A 9311-nucleotide genomic window follows, 5' to 3' on the forward strand; every position below is an offset into this window, starting at 1 on the left:
CCGCTGAACCACCAAAAGAGCTCTGCATGTCTACTTCAATAGTAACAGAAATTAAACTAAAAAATGTTAGATGTAAGGTTCGAACAGGGGACATTGTAAATGTAGCGCCCCCTTCCTTACTATATGTGACAAAAGATAATTATGTAATAAACCTTGATTGAATTTTATTTTACTTTCATCTTTTTAAATATGGAATCACATGGATACCAAATTTGATATATCGATTATGTTATGTCTCTCTCTCTCTCTCTCTCTCTCTCTCTCTCTCTCTCTCTCTCTCTCTCATTTAAATTGAGAAAGTATTTTGTACTAGTGACTAATTTATTATCTCTTTTGCATTATAAACTATATCTAAGAATTGATACTTGATACTTGATTGTTATTAATATATTTGTAAAGATATGTATTTTAAGTTTTAAGTTTTAATTTTAATTTTATTTTTATAATTTTATATTTTTATTTAATTATGAATGGGTCAACCAGGTGAATCAATAACTCACCAGTTGACCCAGTGATCCGATCGTATGACTGGGTTAATTACCGATTCGGTTCTGATAACTATACTTTGTAGAACCATTATAAATAGAATGATTGAAAAAGCTTAAAACATCACGGAGTTTGTTATTCTTATGTATTCTCTAAATATATAGTTTTAGGGCTAATGACTTCTCTCTCTTATCAATGCCATTTTAAAAATCGTTGCTTGGTATCAATAATTTTTATTGTACCGAAATCACTTCAATAAAGTACCAAAAATTTCTATTATTGTACTTAAGGAGGTAATTATCCATATGAATTTTCTTTAAATTTAATTTTTTAGCTATACATAAGTTTACCAAAAATTACATGAACATGCGAAATAAGAAAGGAGAATTAATGAAAATTTAGAATAAACTTTCAACTCCAACTATTACATTAAGTTTCCGCTATTCGCTGTATATTTTAATTATTTTTTGTTAAAATAAGTTTAATGCATGATTCAAGAATGTTTTTATATGACTTGACTTTTATTTATAACTTGAGATATTGGTAATATATTATCAATGCAAAGACTAACAAACATTTTGTTTAATTACATAAGGGATTTTGCAACACAATCTTCACGTACAATATTTAAGAATGGAAATTTGTGGTCGTTAGTGAAGATAGATGGGTTTTTTTTTAATCTTTTCATCAAATCATTATATGCATAGACAAAAAAAAAAAAAAGAAATCATGATGCACATGAATCATTTTTAGCATCTTGAAGCAAAATAATATTATCACTGTCTCCAAATCTTCAAATTTAGATCCAATATTCGATCTCCACTGATTGGATCCGTTCATCATATATTACTTTCTTTGATAAAAAAAAAAGAAAATAAAATAAATTTCAAATAAAATGAAATCATTCATAAAATAAGCTTATAATTAAAGAATTATCATAATTGGTATACCTTACAATTTAATGAAAATACTTAGAACATGTGTACATAGCACCATGGTACACTACAAGAAAACCATAATTTTGCTACGCTTTTAAAGCATGGCAAAAAGTGGGAAAAGGCGTAACGATAGTTTTTCGCTACATTTTTTGAAAGGGTCACATCTGCTAGTATGCCGGTTGCTCTATTGCCACGCTTTTGGTGACCTATGGCCACGCTTTTTTTGCCGCCACGCTTTTATCTATTGTCATGCTTTTAAGCGTTGCCGTATGCGAGAGGATATGGCTACGCTTTTAAAGCGTGTCAGTAGTTAGATACGGCTACGCTTTTAAAGTGTGACAATAGCGAGAGATATGGCTACGCTTTTAAAGGGTGCCAATAGCTAGAGATATGGCTACGCTTTTAAAGTGTGGCAAAGTCGCAAGAGATATGGCTACGCTTTTAAAGCGTGCCAGTAGCAAAATACGGCTACGCTTTAAAAGCGTGCCAGTAACTAGAGATATTGCTATGCTTTAAAGCATGGTGAAAAGTGGCTACTGTACGGAATAGCTACGCTTTCAAAGCGTGGCTATAAGTTTGTCCAAGTTCAATTGTTTTTTTTAATCTTCGTAATAAAACCTAACAAAATTCATAGATAATGTAAAATTTAGACAATATATGTAACACCCTAACTTTTAGCACCTCATGATCGTACTAAAAGTCCGAGTGCTACTTACCTCTAAACCTTTTTATTATATACTATCTTTATTTAATATTGAGTCTTCGCGAATACGAACCGAAACTTTAATTAAGAAAACGAAAAGAGACTTTATTTTACGCCACTAAATCACAAAAGTATATATATTCACATAGTATTAAATACATAAACTTATTTCAAGATTCCCAAAAACAAATCCTACTCCTCTAAAAACTCTAACTAACAAGGCGAGGGGAAAACAAATCCTAACAACTCAACTTATAAACATATTCCTCTGTGCTCCCGTAACTTGACAATGAGCATTTGCACCTGTAGCTGAAAGGGGGTGGAGATAGGGGGTAAGAACTGGGAAGTTCTTAGTAGGGTCGGGGTTAGAAGTTAAGTTCATTTTGCCATTATTAACCGATTGCAACTAACAACAAAACACTTATAAGCATGAATAATAAAAGAACTCAGAAGTCAATCAGTCATGCAGCACACACACACAATCACAGAGTTACATAGCACAGAGATATGCGCAAACAAGCATGATGCATGTCTATTCCTATCGCAGGTAATGAGCTCATTTGTCGGTTTCGACCCGCACCCGACGCAATCCGACTCGCAAGTCAGATAAGGCATTCCAGCGGCATAACCTCTGCAAGTTTCCACTTCTTGCAGGCGCTGATTCTCCAGCTGAAGTATGCCGAACATGACCTCTGCAAGTACTTGCAGGCGCTGATTCTCCAGCTGAAGCATGTGCTACTTCCTCCTGGAAGCCATTCCATATACACGGGATTCCCGTACAATTACTCACACATCAAGCCCACAGCTTAACTTTTTCACAACGACACTATAACTATTTACTCTCCGTCACCCTCTTGTGACCTTTTAATTATTTCATAAGTACACGTGCCGATTTATCTTCTCTTTTTCTTTTAAAACTAAAACCACATCTTTATGCCATTCTCCAAAATCTTTAAAACAATTAATAATCCAACCGACTCCAGCAACAAAAACATTTCTTTAATAATTCAAAATCAGTTAATATATTTCTTAAAGCTTTTGAAAATTCCATTTCTTACTCCCAAAATAATCAAAGCATCCCAGCTAGTTGTTCATACATTACTGAATCAAAATCTCAAGCAAACAACAATAATTCAACAATAATTTAACATAAACTCATTCAAATTCAAGCAATAATCAACTAAATCAACATTCACTTATCAAACTCACATTTAATTATTATAAAGTTACCAAACCCTACCTCCATACGAAATCAAACTAACGGAACTTCCGGAAAAGTTTTCTGACCGAACTGCTGAAGAAGAAAACGTTAAGAATCGTCTGTGCCTCCTAAAACTCCAATTGACCGAACTCAAGAGAAAGAAGAACTATGTCACCGTTAACTTCTACCGGATAAAAATAACGCCAATATGTAGAAGAGGAGGATACAAACACTTTTACCGGATTAAATTTTTTATTAGAGTTACGGATCTCAAGAAATTGGAGCCGAAAACTCATGGTTTCCATGGAAGCTCTTTCGGTCTTTCTTTCTTCTTTCTCCCAAGTTCACTCGGTGAATAATGAATAGAAGGGAAGATGATTGTGATAAGTGAAGTTTTGTGGTGATTAAAGCATTATACGTGTCATTAGTTAATAAGGAATGAAACATGTGTCATGATATTAACATATATTTACATATATGTATTAATACAAGCTACCCTAGTTTTTTCTTACTTTTTGTTTCCTTAATGGTTTCGGCGAATAATAATAATAATAATAATAATAATAATAATAATAAATTTTTATTTTGTCTACTAAAATAATTTTTAATAAATAATTCAAACTAATAGAATAAGTTATAATCAAATTAAATTTTAATAATAATAAAATTCTATTTAATTATTTTTGTTAGAAATAATTTTCTTAAAAACAAAATTCAACAAATATAATAACTCATAAATAGCTAATTATTTAATTTTCGAAAACTTGGGGTCTTACAATATACAACCTTCATAACAATTTTAATTACTATTAACAATATAAAACCTTCATAAACTTGTACACCAAATATAATGGTTGATAACATGACAAGCTCTAACAAAAAACCAAAGTCATAACAACTACCCATAAATTTGTAATACATGCATTACAAATCCAACAACTATTACATTATCTATTTCCTTTACATACTTAACTACAAATATGAAACTTCATGATTACTAATCATCCATTACAAACATAAAGCTCACATGCCTCCATATTGTTTGGGCTAAAAGAGTTGATGTCTAGAAGGATAGGGTTTGTGATAAGGCCATATGTTGTAGGATCATTTTTCGCAGATCCCCTCCATGCATTAGGGGAGACTTTGCTATCGCCCAAAGTATTATCTGTAAGTCAATACAACCAGTCACTGTGTACTGATAATACATGTTACACATCAAAATTTGCATGACAATGTGGGAAAGCAACTTAATTGTGCTTTTACAAATACCTGTGTCTTTTGCTTTTCTAGATTGCGTCTACAATACCTGTGTGAACCTTCATTTACACCTACTGGATTTTGATGATCATCAACATTACCATGAGTATCATTTTTAAAACGAGTTTGTAGCAATTATCAATGATAGATGATTTAAACATCTTTTGTGTTTGTAAACAAACAGAATCAGTGAAGCAACAATATCTTCATATTAACAGAATAAATATGTCTTATGAGAATCCTCCATAGTTCTAGTGCTTTATGATTCGGGTATCTAACAAAAAGTAATTTCTATATAATACCAGGATCTGTTAGCCATCCAAATGGAAGCATGTCCAAATCAGGCCAGGATTTCCCATTTAAGCCAGCTGCTCCTATCAGATTAGCAGTTGCAAAATCCCTGATTCAAAATTGAATAAACTATCTTTATTGTATAGCCAAGGATGGAGAAGCATCATTATTGAAAGGTAATAATAAGTGATATAATGCAAGCACCCAAACTGAAATTTATCAATTTAATAACCTCGTTACGTCGAAGTGACCTTTTACATCCCACCATGTATCCCATTCATCTCCTGTAATACGATACATGCTGACCAGTCCAATAACATCCTTGGCCATGGCTGGTGTCACATTGTAAATTGGTCAATGAATCTGGCAAGATATTTACTGATCAGGAGTAAAGGAAATTGCATAATACCTTTGATACATAGCTTATTTCACTTAAATCCAAGTCATCACCAAATACACAGTCGGGTTTCACTGCAAGTATAAAACACATTACTAGTTGCTAAATTTTAAATACCATTGAGTAATTTCTTCATACATGAATAAACAAAGATAATCTTCTTTACCTTTTTTAATTCAAAGTATCCCCTAATTAGTACATAAAAAATAATCAATCTAATCTTCAAGATTTACTCACCTCTCTAACAAATGAAAACATAATCCATGGTTGACTATTTTTAAAAGTGTGGCCAAAAGATAATCCTTTTCTTAATTTTAGTTGAACTAGAAGCTTTGAAATTTGATATATGAAAACACTGACTGAAAGTTATAGAACCACTAAAATATCAACTCTATCTCACTCTTCCTAAACAACAATCTCCCAAAAACAAATAATACACATAGTGTATAGAAGGAAAGTTGATGCATTATATTGCTTAAATTTATCTGAGACATGAGTATAATGATATATCACATATATAAATTGACTATAAATTGTATCTCAATTACCAAAATCAATACCACATGAAGCACACTGCTCATAAAGGGATCTTAATAAAGCTTTCCTAGCTCCGAATGATGTATTCACACTCATGAAACCATGAGGCATCCATGCACAAGCCCTTGCTGGGATTGCTATGTCTTTGGCACACTAAACTCGACCAGACTCTTGATAAGCACCTCCTTCATAAATTGAAAGAAGAGGAATTGAAGGGTAGCAACAAAATTTAGCTTAAGGTAAAAACAACATTCCCAAATCTTTATCCAAGAAACTCAGCTGCCATGACCAATATTAGCTTGGAAAGAACAATGACTTATTTCTAAAAACAACATTCCCAAATCTAATTTTTTTTTATATGCACTATTGTGATTAAACTACAAATGGTAGTTAGATTAGTTGTTTACTGATTAACAATGCTTAGTTAAAGTAGTGATTAACTAGATTAGTAGCTTTTCTGGAGTTTAGGTAGGTTTCTAATGTTAGGTTAAATAGGCAGTAGAAATAAAATGAGAATGTAAATTAGTTTAATTTTTTAGATTTAATGTAATTCTTAAGCTTTAGGTTAAAGGCCTAGTAATTTAGTTAAAAATCTAAGTCGTTCAAAATTTATTTAGTTTGGGTTGGTTAAAATTTTGGGATAAGTACGATTTTGGTCCCTAACGTTGAGGGCCAGAATCGAAATCGTCCCTCTTGTAATTTTCGAATTAAAATCGTCATTAAAGTTTTTTTCGTATTAAAATCGTTCTTTTTATTTTTTTGGACAAAAATACCCTCACCAGGAGTTTAGTTAGGTTTCTAATGTTAGGTTAAATAGGTAGTAGAAATAAAATAAGAATGTAAATTAGTTTAATTTTTTAGATTTAATGTAATTCTTAAGCTTTAGGTTAAAGGCCTAGTAATTTAGTTAAAAATCTAAGTCGTTCAAAATTTATTTAGTTTGGGTTGGTTAAAATTTTTAATAATTTAATTTAGTTTAATTTATTTAGAATTAATATATTTAGGGTTATTTAGGATTAATTATTTAGGATTAAATTATTGAGGATTAATTTATCAAATTATTTAATGTAGTTTAATTTTATTAAATTGTTAATTTATTTAATGTAACTTGTGGTGGTTCTAAAAGAAATTTTTTTTGTCACGGTACAGCCACATCGATTTATTACCAGCATGAGGAGGCAGCATGGTATGACCCTAGATGACAGTATCATACCATACCTGCACATGACCGGCTTAGCCCTCCTTGCGAGGCTCAACGACTACTAGTTTAGGTTGGATAAGCCGCTGGTCAGTGCATTTGTAAAGCGGTGATGGCCCGAGAGTCACACTTTCTATATGTCATTCGGAGAGTGCACGATTACGTTTTAGGATGTTGCGTACCATTTAGGGCTTCCCATCGACGGACATTACGTCAGCAGATGTTTGACAGATTTCCAGCGGTTCATTGATGGCAGGAGACCTGCATGGGATTGGTTCCACGAGTTGTTGGGTGTGTTGCCTTCGGCGAACTGCATCGACAAGTTCATGGTGAAGTGCACTTGGATGCAGGAGACGTTCAGTCACCTTCCCCATGACACAGACGAGGAGAGAGTTAGGAGGTACGCGAGGGCACACATCATGATGCTATTATCCACCCAGCTCTTCGGTGACAAGTCCGGTACACGCATGCATATCCGGTGGCTACCATACGTTGCAAGATTGGAGGATATGGGTGGATACAGCTGGGGATCTACTGCTTTATCATGGTTATACCGATGCTTAGGAATGTGGTTAAGTTAGTCGGTCCGTTGCAGCTCCTCCAGTCATGGATCTTTTGGCGGTTCCTGGGTTTTAGGCTGGATGGGTTTGACGCCTTTCATTATCCATTGGTAGTGAAATAAAACTTGCAAATCTTCGTCACTGCATATCACAAATGAGTCGTACTTCACCCCATCTCGAATAACAGAAATCGAGATTCGATAATATAACTTCTCGATCCGTTTCATTCCATGCAGACCCAATTTCTGTAGTACAGTATTATGATAATCAACTAGGTTCATAGAAGGTCTGATAAAGACGCTCAACGGATCTTTATCAATAAACTTAATTCTCGATCGCATTTTTTTCTTAATCGTGCCTTTGTAGTGCACAAGAACTAGAAAGCTATCCTCTGTAGCCATTTTGAGTGTCACTCTAATGAGGATTCAACATGTTGTTGGTATTTATATAGGTTGGACGCCTACTTTAAATCGAATTAAATTAATTTGATTTAGAATTTAGTAGACTCGATTTACCCTATGGTGTTTTCTTCCGTAAATCGAATTCACTTCATTCGATTTACTTTAGTGCATGCATTATACCAAGTAAATCGAATCTAATAAGGTCAATTTACTACCATCAACCCTAAATCGAATTTTATTAATTCCATTTACTACGAAAACCCTAAATCAAATGTATTCAATTCGATTTACATATGCATGACTAAATCGACGTAAATGAATTCGATTTATATTAAAATAGGCTACCCATGTAACGCTTCTTAGTTTAGGGAATTCATGTAAATTTTGTTCTTATTTCATTTGTATAAGTGATTTGCGCTATATTATTAATATTATAAACCAATCATATATAATGATAATTATTTGTTCTTAATTTTAGACATAATTTTTAATTTTGTCTAAAAATTCGCACGTGAGTTTCAATTTAGTCTTTAAAATTTTAATTGCTTCTATTTAGTCTATAAAATTTTACAAACATGACTCATGTTAGTCTCAAAAAGTAGATACCACATTGAATTCTTGAAAACGATGCCGTTTCAGTTTTGACGCTCAAAAAACCCAAAAATCAATGTCGTATCAATCCTCTTTTCGCATATTGATATTGACTGTTCTTCTTCTTTTCTCCAAAAGCAAGTGATACAACATTATTTTTGGCTATTTGAGCACCAAAAATAAAATAACATTAACAGAACGCTTACCTACTAAACAGTTGAGTGCCACATTAGACTACTAAAAATGATGTTACTTTGCTTTGGGCACTCAAATAACCCAAAAATAATGTCATATCATTTGCTTTGGAAAAGAAGAACATTCAACATCCACGCCAAAAGAGAGTTGATATGGCGTTATTTTTTTTGACATTAATTTAGTATTAATTAAATTTTTTTTCCTATTATCAAACTTATTCAATTGCTATTATATGAATGCATAATTATTTTAATCAATTATGTAAGTTAATATTAAGAAACATTAATACAAAAGAAAGTTATCATTTAAAAATAAACTATTGTATATTATTATTTATTATATACCAATCATGCATAATTATAGTTATTTTTCTTAGAGATAATATTTAATTTGGTCCCAAAATTCACACGTGAGTCTTAATTTAGCCTTTGAAATTTCAATTGCTTCTATTTAGTCCATAATATTTACAAACGTGACTTATGTTAGTCTCTGAGATACTCATGTTGGCCTGGACAAGCAGTTACCACACTAAATTCTAGAAAACGATGACGTTTCG

The 9311-nt window shown here is 32.3% G+C and overlaps 1 pseudogene; it reads right to left on the reverse strand.

Moving 5' to 3' along the window:
* LOC107615291 lies at positions 4330-7382 on the reverse strand (annotated as a pseudogene).

This window comes from Arachis ipaensis, chromosome B09 (genome assembly GCF_000816755.2).
Source record: "Arachis ipaensis cultivar K30076 chromosome B09, Araip1.1, whole genome shotgun sequence".
NCBI classification, from domain to species: domain Eukaryota; kingdom Viridiplantae; phylum Streptophyta; class Magnoliopsida; order Fabales; family Fabaceae; genus Arachis; species Arachis ipaensis.